At 32.7% G+C, this 8,815-nt stretch overlaps 1 long non-coding RNA gene and 1 other non-coding gene across 2 annotated transcripts; both read left to right on the top strand.

Annotated features, from left to right (window-relative positions):
- The first annotated feature begins 3,534 nt into the window (after window positions 1-3,534).
- LOC136201714 (small nucleolar RNA R71) lies at window positions 3,535-3,641 on the top strand. Its single transcript, XR_010674056.1, has one exon. It is a non-coding gene; the product is annotated as a small nucleolar RNA R71 (small nucleolar RNA).
- A 1,022-nt stretch (window positions 3,642-4,663) lies between these two features.
- Window positions 4,664-6,853, top strand: LOC136234913 (uncharacterized). Its single transcript, XR_010691538.1, has 5 exons — window positions 4,664-4,828; window positions 5,042-5,104; window positions 5,506-5,550; window positions 5,712-5,792; window positions 6,455-6,853. It is a non-coding gene; the product is annotated as an uncharacterized lncRNA (long non-coding RNA).
- Window positions 6,854-8,815: the final 1,962 nt, after the last annotated feature.

The following is an 8,815-nucleotide window of genomic DNA, read 5'->3' as shown; positions in this document are numbered from 1 at the left end:
TTCAAACTCACTAACACATCTCCTAAGCATTCCATCGCCGCATGTTTTGAACAAGAATGGATCTTCCCAAAAATATCTCTTAACTTCCGAAAAGAATTTCTTCTTTTGCTGAGAATTTAATCCATCTGGTACAACATGAGCAGCTAAGTAATTGGCAATATCCGTATATCATGGTGCTATGACACTTTTTACTTGCATGAGAAACTCATCGGGGAAATCATCTCGAATGCCTAATGTTTCACCGATGGTACCGTTTTCATCTTCAAGTCTTGATAGATGATCGGTGACAAGGTTTTCAATTCCCTTTTTTATCTTTAATCTCTATGTCAAATTCTTGTAATAACAGGACCCATCTAATAAGACACGGTTTTGCATCTTTCTTAGCAAATAAATATCTTAAAGCTGCATGATCAGTATAAATGATGACTTTAGATCCTAGCAGGTATGACCTAAACTTATCACATGCAAACACTACCGCTAACATTTCTTTTTCAGTTGTGGTGTAATTTAATTGTGCACCAGACAATGTGTGAATCGCATAATATATAACATGAAGTTTCTTATCCTTCCTTTGACCTAATACACATCCTACAGCTAAGTCACTTGCATCGCACATAATTTCGAAAGGTAAATTCCAATCGGGTTTCGATATTATAGGTGTACTGACTAAAGCTGTTTTCAATGTATTGAAAGCTTGTAAACAATTCTCATTAAAATCAAAAGTTGAATCTTTCATAAGCAAGTTAGTAAGTGGTTTGGAAATTATAGAAAAGTTCTTTATAAATCTCCTGTAAAAACTTGCATGACCTAAAAATGACCTTACTCCCTTAACAGTAGTTGGTGAGGGTAATTTTTCTATAACTGAAGTCTTTGCTCTATCCACTTCTAAACCTTTTTCAGATATCTTATGACCTAAAACAATTCATTCGTCTACCATGAAATGACATTTTTCCCAATTTAATACTAAATTCGTTTCTTCACATCTAGACAATACTTTATCTAAGTTCTGTAAACATGCATCGAAAGAATCTCCATAAACTGAAAAATCATCTATAAAAACTTTCATGATATCTTCAATGAAATCATTAAATATGGCTGTCATACAACATTGAAATGTTGCTGGTGCATTACATAGACCAAAAGGCATTCTCCTATATGCAAATGTTCCATAAGGACATGTGAAGGTTGTTTTGTCTTAGTCATCCGGGTAAATGTAAATTTGAAAGAATCCGGAATAATCGTCTAGGAAACAATAAAATGCATGACCGGCTATCCTTTCGATCATTTGATCAATGAAAGGTAGAGGAAAATGATCTTTCCTAGTTGCTTTGTTTAGGTTCCTATAGTCTATACAAACCCTTCAACCGGTGGTGGTTCGCGTAGGTATTAATTCACCTTCGTCATTCCTTACAACAGTTATGCCTCCCTTTTTAGGTACACAATGGATTGGACTAACCTATTCACTATCCGAGATCGGATAAATGATTCCATTGTCTAAAATTTTAGTGATCTCATTTTTTACTACTTCTTTCATGTTCGGATTTAAGCGTCTTTTGCCTATCCGCTTTAGGTGGCTTATCTTCTTCTAAGTGAATTCTGTGCATTACGATACTAGGATTAATTCCTTTTAAGTCTGAAATTTACCATCCCATACTTCCTATCCTATTTCTAACAACCTCTTTCAATTTTTCTTCTTGATCATTTGTTAATTTGTTAGAGATAATTATAGGTAGAGAATCGCCTTCGCTTAAGAAAGCGTGCCTCAAATGACTGGGTAATTCTTTAAGTTCTAATTTAGGGGGTATTACAATCGAAGGCGGAACTGGTCCATCTTCTCGAATCAAAGGCTCTGTGTCCTTATCTTCTAATTCTTCACCCATTATAGGTTCTATTATTTCTTCTTTTTGAATAACGTCATTGACACATTCTTCAACTAAGTCAAGTTTCATACAAGCGAATTCCTCCATAGGATACTTCATCGCTTTGTTCATATTAAACTCGATCTTATCTTCTCCTATCCTTAAAACTACTTTCCCTTCCGACACATCCACTAGAGCACGTCCCGTGTTCATAAACAGTCTACCAAAAATTAGTGGACAATTAACGTCATATGCAAAATCTAATATAACAAAATCGGTAGGAAAAATAAATTTGTCGACTTTAACTAAAACATCCTCAATTATACCATATGGTCTCTTAGTGGTTTGATCCGCTAATTGCAAAACCATATTGGTACGTTTGATATCTTCTTCTAAACCTAACTTGTTAAAAATAGACAACGACATTAAGTTTATACTTGTTCCTAAATCACAAAGACAACTTGGGAATTCAATATCTCCCAACTTACACAGAATAGTAAAACATCCGAGATCTTTGAGTTTAGTGGGCAGAGTACTTGACACTATTGAACTACAGTCCTCAGTTAGCGAAATAGATGAAATTCCTTCCCAACTAATTTTTTTCGAAATTAAATCCTTTAAGAACTTACTATAGTTAGGAATTTGCGTAATTGCATCCATAAATGTTAAATTAATGTGCAAATTTTTAAGTTTATCCATGAATGTTAAAAGTTGTTTGTCATAGTCCTTATTTCGGACTTTGTGCGAAAAAGGTGGTTTGGGTACAAAAGTTTTTGTACTTGAGTCAATTGGTGAACCTTTTGTGTTTGATATATCTTCTTTAGACTTTGGTAAATCAGTTCCTAGTAATGTTGCATCTCCGGGCATTTCCAGGCCTAGATAATTTTTCCCTGAACGAAGAGTGATAGCCTTTACCTGCTCTTTCGGATTTTCTTCCGTATGGCTGAGAAGACTTCCCTTTTTTCGGGATGGAATTGATTTAGCAAGTTGACCAATTTGGACCTCCAAATTATGGATGCTAGATGAGTGGTTTTTAATAAGCTGATCGAATTTATTTTCGATCCGTTTAAAACCATCGTCGTGATTACTTATTTTTCCACTGATAGCATCTATAAATTTGTCGATTTTAGAAGATAAAGTGCTAGTCGTATCTCTTGACTAATTTTGATAATTACTGGTATGATTTTGATTAGCATTTGCATTATTATTGTTATCTTTCCAGTTAAAGTTAGGATGATTCCTCCATCCAGAATTATAAGTATTAGAATAAGGATTATTAGTTTGGTTTTGCCCTTGGACAAAATTTACCTATTCGATCTCACTCATATTTTTATAATCCACATCCGTTTGGATTGGATTACTATTGGTATCGCACGGTGCCATAAACCTATCAATTTTGTGCGATAAGGCAGAAAATTGGGCTTGTAACATCGCGACTGGATCAAGGTTCACTATACCTTTAACCGATGATGTGGTTGAGGATGATGGTTTTGCCACCGGAATATGTCCACGTTCCGCGGGCCACATACTGCTGTTGATTGCCATTTCCTCCAAAAGTTCTCTCGCTTGGGCTGATGTCTTCTTCATAAATAGCCCTCCCGACATAGCATCTAATGAACCTCTAGTTGTAGGATTTAGTCCATTATAAAATGTTTGCATTAGAAGTTCAGTGGGCAATTGGTGGTGTGCGCATAAACGTTGAAGTTCTTTAAAACGTTCCCAAGTCTCATAAAGAGTTTCATTATCATTTTGAGAAAAAGATGTTAACTCTTTTATGACTCTTGCGGTTTTTTCTAAAGGAAAATATTTTGATAAAAATGCTTGGGCTAATTGTTCCCAAGTTGCAAATGTTGCGCCTGGCATCGAAGTTAACCACTCTTTGGCTCTATCCTTCAAAGTGAAAGGAAAAAGGCGAAGTTTGATTGCTTCGGCAGTCACATCTGGTATTTTAAAAGTGTCACAAATTTCAAGGAAATTTGTCAAATGGGTGTTAGGATTTTCGTTAGGTAACACGTAAAATGTTACATTATTTTGCAACATATTAAGCAATGTTGGCTTAATTTCAAATTGGTTTGCGGTGATTCTGGGTCTAACGATACTATTGGTTACACCGGCCACCCCTGGCCTAGCGTAATCCATAAGTGTTGGTGGGTCTGCCATAATATTTGGCTCGATATTAGTCTTTAATGGAGTTTTGTTTTTGTTTTTCTTGTTTTTCTTGTTCTTTTAAATTGTTTTTTCAATTTCTGGGTCTAACGGGTTTGGTGCAATGCCTGAACTTCGAGAACTGCGCATGAACCTGAAATCGTGCACGAACCGAAACTACCTTCAAAACAGAATTTGAAAAATAAATATGTTAGTAAATTAAAATTAATAAATCGCAAAAGTTAAAATAAGTATGTATAAACCTAGATTCGAATAAAACACGAAAAATCTAAATTTTTGTTAAAAATTTTGGCGTTCACCGGCAACGGCGCCAAAAACTTGTTGAGCGATTTCCGCAAGTGCACGGTATACGCTTGTAGTAATAAAAGATATCGAACCCACATGGAACGCTTTTTAACTAAAACTTATTTTAATTTAGTTCTATTCACGTCTTTAGGTTTAACTAAAGAAAATCGTTTAATTAATTGTATGAGTTTGTATTGGATTAATTAGGATTAGATGAGAATCTATATATATATATTAAAAATAGGATACTAAGGTTGCTGATTTGTCAAAATTTTAGAGTTTAAGGCTGATGTGGCATTCTCTCCATTTTTCAGAGTTTTATTTATTTTTAGGATTACATTTACGTTTTCCTCTCTTTCTTTCTTTCCTAAACTGCTTTCCCCCACCACCGACGTGCTTCTCCTCCTCTCTCTGTCTTTCCTAACTTGCTTCTCCTCTAAAACTGTTTCTAAAACTGGTGATAGAAACCACTCCCAAACGTTCTATCTCTTAGGATTTCCTTTTAATCTCTAACAGAGGTAGGTGATTAACGTGGTTTTCTACATTTGATTAATTCTACCGTTTTGAGTTAGGTTTCGTTAATAAAATGGTTTGCAATGCGATCGTTCTGGGTTTCTTTAGTTCTGGGTTTCGAAACTTTGTTTCTATTCTGGGTTTCTAGGTTTTGTTTGTTATGGGTTTGTTTCTGGGTTTCGTTCTGGGTTATATTCGTTATCCCTTTCTCTTTTCAGCTGAATGGAGGAGTCGGGTTGTCAAGACCTTGATCACATTATCTGAATCTGAAGAATTATAGAGTACTTTCTGATTTTCCATTTTTTTAATATAGAGTACTTTCTGATTTTCCATTTTTTAATGCCTTTTTCTCTTCAATTATTCTCTAATTTAGTTTCTTTACTTCCCTTTTTGCTTTGTACAAGTGTAAAGAGATAGCATTAATTTTTGAAATGAAACAGCTAAAGCTTTTGTTTTGTATTGTTAATAGATTTGGATGACATTTTGTGTTGCCAGTATTTTTTTTCTTTCTAAAATGCTGTTATTCTATGGCAGCTGTTGCGAAATCGATTGGATTATCACCTTAGTGGATTAGTTCTGGCTTGGAATGAGAGATGATTGTTAATTAAATAACTCAGCTTTGCCACTTTCTTAATTTGATAGTTTTGTGAACTAATTTAGTATTGTGGGTGCTATTATGCAGAACATCATGACCATAGCATGTGAAGGGATGTTACATTCAGAGAAGGTTGGTTTTTATACACCCAATTGAATTCAATATACATGAATATTATTTGTTATTAAACGATATAATTTGTCTGTTTATATCTGCTTTCAGGACTTGCTCTTTTCAAGTATGATTTTTTTATTGGAAATCTAAATAATTGACAAGATCACTTTTTGTTTTAGGCTAACATCTGGCTTGGAACTCAATTGCTGAACGTAGTGAGGACATATAATCAATCATGGCATCTGTTGGGGGTTTAGAAGGTTAGATTGGTTTTGTTCTTAAGTTTGTACTTTGTGCACGTCTATGACTTCTTTACAAACTCTGCCTTTCTTATATACTTTCGGCTGTAAGTCATAAGTAAGCTAGAGATAATAAAGAAAGTAACTGGGCTTCGATTTGTCTGTTGGAGAGTTGGATTTTTTTGTTGTAATATTGATAATCTGAATTATAGGAAAATTAATTGACATGTTTACATAGTTTTCAATTTTGATAGACGTTACTTTTTTGTTGTATGGTCCAAGATTTTGAACTAATACAGTTTCTGGTCAGATATTGCAATTGTTCACCGACTCGATTGTGCCTCTCCTTATTTCTGAAATGCCTATTAATACAAACCATGGAAACATAATAAGATTGAACCTCTAATGAAACCAACTCATCCGTAAATAGACACTTTTTTTACTCGACAGCAATAAACTGGAAATTCTCAATCATCTCAATAACAGTCTCTGGACTTCGTAAGGTTTTGAGTGGATTTGTTATCCTCAATTTGAAAATGAGACTTTGTTATGGAGCTCATGTAGGATTAAATTACAGCTTGATTTTCAATTTTGTTTTTCTATGTTTATTTGCTTGATTTTCACTCTAAATTCCCTCTTCAATGATGGATTTCTTTCTATTGTTTGTTGATCATTACATATAGTATGTGTTCAAGGATGGGTCTTCTCCAGTTTCCGGTGATGTTTCTCCAGTTTCCGGCTCCAAAAACGTCGCCGTTCGAGCCCGACAAGGATGAGCCAAACCCTTCAGATCTTGATTGGATTCTGATTTAGAAAATGGTGAGCCAAACCCTTTATATGTTGATTTTATTGAAAGACAGCACTATATCTTCTCCAGTTTTCAGCTCCAAAAATGTCGCCGTTCGAGCTGATGATGACTCTGTCCCCGACAAGGATGAGCCAAATCCTTTAGATGTTGATTTTTCTTTCGTTATTTGACTGAGTACTGGAATAAAGTTAATGGTTTCATTTGCTGTAAATATCCTTGAAAATTAAGGGTAAATTTTTTTATTTCTCATAAATGGCTTCCTGTGTTACACTTTCATCCTTTACACGCTCTTTTAAGGTTTAGGTGGATCTATAATTGTTTTTGTTTTTTTTATGGTTCATTGTTTGTACTAATTTATGAATGAATGAATTAGGAGGGCTTTAAATTGGATTTTTGCAATATCAGGAACTCCTTGAATCCAAGTTCAAAAGTTATTTCTAAACTTGATCAGGAACTCCTTAAATAACAAACGTTTTTTTAATTTTTTGAACCATAGATAACTTTTGATATATAAATAATAAACTTAAGATAGGTAAAAAAGCATAATTAAGCTATTTAACTTTACATGTTTTAAGCTTTAAATCTCTGATCAATTATTTTTCATATTGAATCCTTGATCAATAATTCCGTTATGGATTTGGTCCTTATTTAATTTTTCCGTAGCGTTTTTGAATCCTTGATCAATAATTCCGTTATGGATTTGGTTCTTATTTAATTTTTCCACTGCGTTCTTTCAAGTTGGAAATTGAATTTGGAAAAACCTGCTAGAAATGGATTTTAGTGTTAAGGGTGAAGATTGATTTGGCTTTCTAATACCGTCCGAACTTAGGGACTGAGTTAAAAAAAAAGGCATGAATCAATAGCATAATCAGTGATCAAGAATTTAATGTGAAAATATAATTGATTAGATGTTTGATCCTTAAAACATGTAAGGAAGGGTTTAATTATAATTTTGGGATAAGGTACCAAAATAAGCCTAAAGTTTTTTGGGAAGTACCAATTTAGGCTTAACATTCAAAATAGCATCAATATAGGTTTAACGTTTACAACATAATATCAATTTAGGCTTAATGTTTACAATATAGCATCAGTTTAGGTCTCACGTACAAAATAGCACCAATATAGGCTTAACGTTTACAAAATAATACGAATTTAAGCTTAAGCCTAAATGTTTAAAATTCGTATTATTTTATAAACGTTAAGCCTATATTGGTCCTATTTTGTACGTGAGGCCTAAATTGATGCTATATTGTAAACGTTAAGCCTAAACGTTAAGCCTAAATTGATATTATGTTGTAAACATTAAGCCTATATTGGTGCTATTTTGAACGTTAAGCCTAAATTGGTACTTTTCCAAAAACCTTAAACCTATTTTGGTAACATATCCCTATAATTTTTGGCTAAAAATAATTATTTAATAATCTATAAAAATTATTTAACATTGTAAACTCAGAAAATGTTATTAGAATAGACAATTAATTAATATGTAATTTACACACTAATTTATTAAATATAAATTATACCACATATCTTTTTGTTTTCAATTCAGTTCGCTATGCTCTCAATTAGCTATGCTATGAATTATTGTTTTATATCACCGTATTATTTGGTTTTTAATTCAATCTAACTAATTCAAGATAAGTATGCAGTTTGCTTTTCATAATCATTATTTTGTAGGTTTACGATTTATTTAATTAACTATTTAAAAAATTAACTATTTAAATTTAAAATAACAGTTAGTAGTATATCCTTTTTTAAATTCTATCTCAAATTTAAAAATAATAATAATTTAAGATAATAGATATGTTTCTTTCGAATTTTAAAATTTAGTGTAACAAATATTTAAAATTCTGGTGGATTGGTGGATCTAAATAGCTTTAAATATCACACTAACACTGTTATTTTTTTCCAATTTTTCTTTCAAACCTATTATCAAATTCACAGAAGTTTTTTTTTCAAAGTTTTCATGTCTTCTAAATACGATTACATCCAAGACATTACTGCTGCCAAAGAAAAATGGAAAATCCATGTTAGAATCATTCGACTATGGACAATTCCATACAAGAACAAGGCAGGCATCTGTAGTCTTAATATGGTGTTTTTAGATGAGAAGGTAATTGCGTTACATACTATCAATATATTTTTATTTATAACAGTTACAAATACTGACAAAATTATTTTTGTTTTCATGATAAAAAGGATACAACAATTGAAGCTCAAGTGAGGGATATCTACC

This window comes from Euphorbia lathyris, chromosome 7 (assembly GCF_963576675.1).
Source record: "Euphorbia lathyris chromosome 7, ddEupLath1.1, whole genome shotgun sequence".
Lineage (NCBI taxonomy): Eukaryota > Viridiplantae > Streptophyta > Magnoliopsida > Malpighiales > Euphorbiaceae > Euphorbia > Euphorbia lathyris.
This window is presented reverse-complemented; position numbering and strand designations above follow the sequence as displayed.